The following is a 7,057-nucleotide window of genomic DNA, read 5'->3' as shown; positions in this document are numbered from 1 at the left end:
AGATCCATATACATTTTATTTGAACCTGAGTGAACGGAGTATCTTGTCTTATGAGCTTCGTTCATGACAACTTCTTTGTAACCACCATACTTCGGGGTCCAGATTCGGTCCATGAAATAGTAAACTCCGTCTCCCTTGACCTCTAAGTTCTTTTCCATTCCTCGCAAGGCTTCATCTGACATGTTCTCTGGTTTCAAGGCTTCCAGCTGAGCCTCTTTGATTTGCGCGGATAAGTGGGAATGAATGGTCATTGTTAGTGCTTTCACCTTACGCCCTGAATACTCCTTGCGGTTGAGGGCATCTACTACCACATTGGCTTTGCCGGGATGGTAGCGTATTTCGCACTCGTAATCACTGAGTAGCTCTACCCATCGCCGTTGTCTCATGTTTAACTCTTTCTGATCAAAGATATGTTGTAGGCTTTTATGGTCGGTGAATACAGTACACTTGGTTCCATAGAGATAATGTCTCCAGATCTTTAACGCGAAGACGACTGCTCCCAACTCTATATCGTGAGTTGTGTAATTGACTTCGTGTGTTTTCAACTGCCTCAAGGCATAGGCGATAACTTTTCCCCGCTGCATGAGCACACAGCCTAGGCCCTGATTGGATGCATCACAGTAGACAACAAAGTCTTCCCTCCCTTCGGGCAGGGACAAGATAGGTGCGCTGCATAGGGTCTGCTTTAATGTTTCAAACACAGTGTCTTGCTTTTCTCCCCAACTAAAGGTTACACCTTTCTGTGTCAGGGTGGTTAAAGGCTTAGCGATTTTGGAAAAGTTTTGGATAAACCTGCCATAATAGCCAGCGAGACACAAGAATTGGCGGATTTCTGTGGGTGTCTTTGGTGCTAACCAATTCTCAATCGCTTTGATTTTGGAAGGGTCCACGTGTATGCCTTCCTTGCTAACCACGTGACCAAGGAAAGTTACCTTCCTGATCCAAAACTCACACTTTGAGAATTTTGCATATAGTTTCTCTGCCCTTAGTGTTTCTAGCACTAATATCAAGTGCTGTTTATGATTTTCTTCGTTCCGCGAATAGACAAGTATATCGTCAATGAACACTATCACGAACTTGTCTAGGAAAGGGCGGCACACCCGATTCATCAGATCCATGAATACCGCCGGTGCGTTGGTTAGACCAAAGGGCATTACTACAAACTCGTAGTGTCCATAGCGAGTTCGGAATGTTGTCTTGGGCACATCATTCTCGTGAACCCGCAACTAATGATACCCTGATCTTAGATCTATCTTCGAAAAGTAACTGGCTCCCTGAAGTTCATCGAAGAGGTCGTCGATTCTGGGTAGGGGATAACGGTTCTTGATGGTCAGCTTGTTCAGTTCTCGGTAGTCAATGCACATCCGGAAGGATCCATCTTTCTTCTTTACGAATAAAATCGGGGCTCCCCAGGGTGAGGAACTTGGCCTGATGAATCCTTTACTGATCAGTTCATTGAGCTGGCTGGATAATTCTTGCATTTCTGATGCGCTAAACGATATGGGGATTTAGCTACAGGAGTAGCTCCGGGGATTAAGTCGATACGAAACTCAACTTGACGCTCAGGAGGAATTCCTGGAAGGTCTTCTGGGAATACATCAGGAAAGTTTCAGACTTCGGGGATGCTCTCGAGGTCCTTAACTTTTTGCGTTTCATCAACAACATGAGCTAGGAATGCATGGCATTCCTTCCGCAGATACTTCTGAGCCTTGATGCATGAAATGATACGGAGGTTCGAACTGAGTTTATCCCCGTAAACCATGAGGGCTTCACCAGAGGGAAGATCGAGACGGATAGCTTTCTCGTAGCAACGGATATCAGCACGATTGGGGCTCAACCAATCCATGCCGACTATGACATCAAAGCTTTTTATGGAGACTGGCATAAGATCGATGGGAAAGGAATGATTGTCTAGGGTAAGAGTACAGCCTATGAATATATCGTTAGTGCTCTCTTTCTTTCTGTTAGCCATCTCGACGGTGAATGTTTCGGTTAAAGGTTGGGATTTACATTTGATTAGATGTTTGAATCGAAAAGAACGCATGCATAAGAGTTGTCAAGGAGGAACGTACCCGTAACAACGGTAGGATCAGCGACTGCTTCCTCCTGTCCCATAGCTAGCACCCTCCCTGTGTTGCCAGCTGTTGTTGCCTTGGGGCAATTCCTTTTGAAGTGTCCAACCTCTCCGTAGCCATAACAAGCTTGACTAGCGCCCGCTCCCGGAGCCTGGTTGGTTGGTTGGGCTGGTGTCCTGCAGAATGTAGTTGTATGTCCCTTCTTTCCACAACTGTTGCAGTTCAGATCACGGCAGGGTCCGTGATGATGAAAGTTACACTTGTTGCACAGAGGTAGTCTCCCAGCATAAACACCGGTAGGAGCTTGGGTGGTTGGAGCAGAAGCAGGAGTAGTAGCAGGAGTAGTAGCAGCGTGGACTGCCACTATTTGTTGTTTCTTGGAGGGCTCCTGCGAAGACTGGCCCTTCCGTTTGTTGCCAAACTTCTTCTTCTTCCCACCACTCTCCTTTTATGGCTCAGGGACGGCTACCACCTCATCAAGATCGACTCCATGATCGATTAGAGTCTGTGTCGGATCCTTGGTGCTTTCAAATGTAGTCGGTCTAGCAGCCAATACATTTCCTTTGGTTGGGGCCGTCAGTCCCCAGATGTACCTCTCAATTTTCTTGCTTTCCGGGGTGACCATTCCCAGACAGAGGAGATCCAGATCACAAAATCTAGCGGTGTAGGCAGCGATGTCGGAACCCTTCATCTTCAAGTTCCAGAGTTCGTGCTCCAACTTTTGCACCTCGCCCTTCGGGCAGTATTCCGTAAGCATGAGTTCCTTCAGTCTTTCCCAACCCATGGAATTAGCCACTGGCAGAGTCAGGGATTTGACTTGACCATTCCACCAGGTCAAAGCTCTGTTGGTGAAAGTGCAGGCGGCAAACTTCAACTTGTTTTCTTTGGAACAGGCGCAAATTTCGAAGATGGATTCGATCTTCTCGAACCATCGAGTCAGAGCGATAACACCTCCATTTCCGTCGAAGGACTTGGGTTTTGCGGTCATGAAGTCCTTGTAGGAACACTCCTTTTGGTGCCCCTGACTTCCATCTTGTCTTTGAGGGTCGGTTCCACCTCTAGCCCCACCAGAGTTCACTTGTTCCATTGTTGCAGTCACGGCGGCTGTAACTGCTGCCTGGAACATGACGGGGTCGAACTGAGGGGGTGGTGGTGGCGGAGTGTTGTTGTTCCTTCTGATGGGTCTTCGTCGGGGAGGCATCTTGTTCTAGAAACAACCAGGAAGAAGAGGATGGTAAGTCCTCAAGATATATGAAACAAGATATATCTCATCCTGATAATAAAAGTGTTCTACCAAGCGATAAGCAGAAAAATGTTTCTAATGCAAGTAAGTTATTGCTTAAGAATAAAGAGGTAGCAACACTTGAAATGAATCTTTGTACTGAATTTGGCTCTAGCTAAAATACTCCTATAATATATTATGTTGGATGTTTTTGTTCTTGGTAAGTTTTAGGCTTGCTGTAACACTACAGTCACTCCCAAGCACATGTTGGTCATGTCTCGAATGAATATATAGTTGATAAGGCTATATTGACCCTAGACATGATTACATAACTGCCCAGGTTTAACCGCAGTGTCCCAACATCCAAATACTTTTGTTTCGTTCTATCTACGACTCTGGTTCTGTTATGTATGCATACTCGTATACTTTTTACAAAATACTTTATATTTTTAAAATATAATTTTAGTTTTCAGAGCGCTTCAGCCCCTTAGTGTTTATAGTTGTATACCATGTAAGGTTCGGTATATTTAGTTCACTATAAACAAGAGCTCTGATACCGATCTGTCACACCCCAAAACCGGAACGGCGGAAATGTTCTGGGGTGGAGGACGTCATGCGTAGTATCACAACAATTGTATCATAGCAATCATAGTAAACACAACCAAACATTGAATACATGTATGAAAAAGGTTTACATATGTTAAGCCTTGTTCGAATACATCATAACTGAAAACCCTGATTACTACCAGTACATATAGTAGTATTAGTTTTCCTCGAGAAACCCTGTATTTATCCGTACTTGTACTAACAAGTATTGTTCGTATGCTATTATTACATAAGTAAATCGATGTTATCTACATTGTGAGTGTCATGACCATACTTCGACTTGATATGGCGCGAATCGGGCACCAGTATCTTTTATGACTTTGTCACCCGTAGACCTGCCGGTCCTACTGTAGCTAGCAGCAAGGTGCGGGATAGTTAGTCCCGTATAGATCTATACACAACAGTCACGCTCTCCCCACATGAGATTCTGATCACAAGTACTAGTCCTACACTCTATTTTGGTGGTGAGTGTTACCAAGGACGTGTCTCCAACTTAGAATAACAAATTTACAAGTAATAATGCCAAAAACCCTTTTTGTAAATAACTGAAAGGTTTATAAGATATGAGTTCGTAAACTGTAGTATGAATTCCCAAACTATACCTATTATAGTTTGCGTGTACGTATTTTCAAAACCTTGTATGAATTCCCAAACTATACCTATTATAGTTTGTATGTTTATAAGTGTAAATCATGTATTGTTCTAAAAACTATGCGGTTAAGTTCGTATGTTGAAAACGTCCCTTATGCTCAGCATAATACAGAAGGGATAAAATATCTAAAATATTTTGTAAAACTGTAGAATCTGTGTGTTCGTACTGATTTCCTATGTTTTAAGTTTACTGAAATCCGTTTGTGTAACTTTCATAAAATTAGTTATGTTTGGCTTGTATTCCCCCCCTTAAAACATTAAAAACTCGGAAAATGTAGGGGTATGAACTCACCTTAAGCGAGTGGTTTGTATCAAAATATCGGTACGAGATGTTGAGTGTCAAGTGGAGCCTCGAACACAATTTGATACTAATGAACATGTAATGACACATATAGGAGTCAAATGAAGGTATTTCACTACTAGATACGATAGAGAACCACTATAGGGACTTGGAACCACTTGCACTAAGTGTTAGAACTTTGTAGGGTTGAGTAAGGGAGGTGTATGGCCACCTTAAAGGTGTGTGCGGCCATGGGTGCGCGGCCCATGGGGTGTGCGGCCGTACACTCATGATGGAAGGTGTCTTTGAGGTGTTTTCAAGGTTTATACTTGCATCCATGAAGTGTTCTAGATCCTTACTTAGTCGTAGTGCAAGTTAGGGGTCATAGAAGTGGGTTTGCGGTCCTAAGGTGTGTGTGTGTGGTCGCACAAAGGTGTGTGCGGCTGTACACAGGGGTGTGCGGTCGTACACCCTTCCTGTTTGTGTCCAAAATGCCGACTTTAAGGTGCAACAAGGCTAGGGTCATGTCCAACTTGAAGATAGAGGTCAAACTCTCACTTTGGAGGGTCCTTTAGGAGTGTACGACCCACCTTATGAAGGTGTACGGCCGTACTCTCTTCAAGGCATGAAGAACATGACGAATCTTATAGTATCAAGGCTTAGATAGAGTGGTCTTTCAAGGATATCAAGTTAGAGGATGAATTACTCACGTTCTTGAAGCTTTGGAGGGTTCACGGTTGAAGAAGCTTGAGAGAATAGTGTAGTGTGCGGCCAAGGAGTGAAAGGAATGAAAGGAAAGGGGTCTACCCTTTATATAGGAGTGGGTGTGCTGCCATGAGGTGGGTGTACAGCCACACACCCATCTGTACGGCCGTATACTCCTCCTAAAGGGGTGTATGGCTCGGTTTTGTCACTATACGACTTGTTGACTCATTCCTAACCTCAACCTTGATTGTACCCAAGCTTAGAACACTTAAATGAACCCTTAAACTGTGCTAGAAGTTTCCAGAACAAGTTTAACACTGATTGAATCGACTAGATGTACAAGGAAAAAGTTTCGGGTTGTCACAGATAGTTTGAATAATTATATTATCTTGGAAGTCAAAACATGCAAAATGAAACAACAGTAAATAACTGACACAAGATAGTAACTTTACTTATAAATAAAACTCTTTTTATTTAGTCATCGAATGTCAATTACATTTTAGCTATTACAAGTTTCTAAATGTCTATCTAATCATTAAAACTAATATCGTCCTTCAGCCCGATTCTTCTAGCGTGCTGCAAGTGCTTAACCCTACTCAGTCCCTTTGTAAGGGGATCTGCTGGGTTTTCTTCTGACGATACCCCCTTCATAACGAGGATTCGTTCTTCTATTCGATGTCTTATGAAGTGATATTTTCTGTCGATATGCCTGGATCTGCCATGATCCCTTGGTTCCTTGGATAAGGCTACCGCACCCTCGTTGTCACAGAAAATCTTCATAGGCTCATTTATAGCTGGTACAACTCCAAGGTCTCCGATGAAGTTCTTTAGCTATATTGTCTCCTTCGATGCTTCACTTGCTGCTATGTACTCTGATTCGCACGTTGAATCAGCTACAGTTACCTGTTTGGAACTTTTCCATGTTACTGCTCCTCCATTTAAGGTAAATATTCAGCCCGATTGAGAGCGGGAATTATCTCTGTCGGTCTGAAAGTTGGCGTCATTGTACCCTGTCACTCTCAAGTCATCATTTCCACCAAGGGTAAGGACCCAATCCTTAGTCCTCAGTAGGTACTTAAGAATGTTCTTTACCGCAGTCCACTGAGCTTTACCAGGATTCCCTTGATATCGGCTAACCATGCTTAAAGCAAAGGCTACATCAGTGCGAGTACAAGTCATAGCATACATGACCGAACCAACAGCAGAAGCATATGGTAATCAACTCATTTCTGCTATGTCAGCCTCTGTACTCGGACTTTGAGTCTTAATCAGTTTGGTATAACTCTAGATAGGTAATTCTCCTTTCTTGGATTCCTCCATGCTGAAACGTTTCAACACCTTGTCCAAGTAGGTAGTTTGACTAAGTCCTATTAGTCTTTTACTCCTGTTCCTCAATATCCTTATCCCTAGAATATAAGCAGCTTCTCTGAGGTCCTTCATAGCGAAACACTTCCCAAGCCATGACTTAACCTCCTGCAAGGTTGGGATGTCATTTCCTATGAGCAGTATGTTATCCAC

Source organism: Lactuca virosa, chromosome 7 (assembly GCF_052849685.1).
Source record: "Lactuca virosa cultivar CGN04683 chromosome 7, Lactuca_virosa_CGN04683_v6, whole genome shotgun sequence".
In the NCBI taxonomy this organism is placed as follows: Eukaryota; Viridiplantae; Streptophyta; class Magnoliopsida; order Asterales; family Asteraceae; genus Lactuca; species Lactuca virosa.
The sequence above is the reverse complement of the archived record's forward strand: the minus strand, read 5'-3'. Positions refer to the sequence as shown.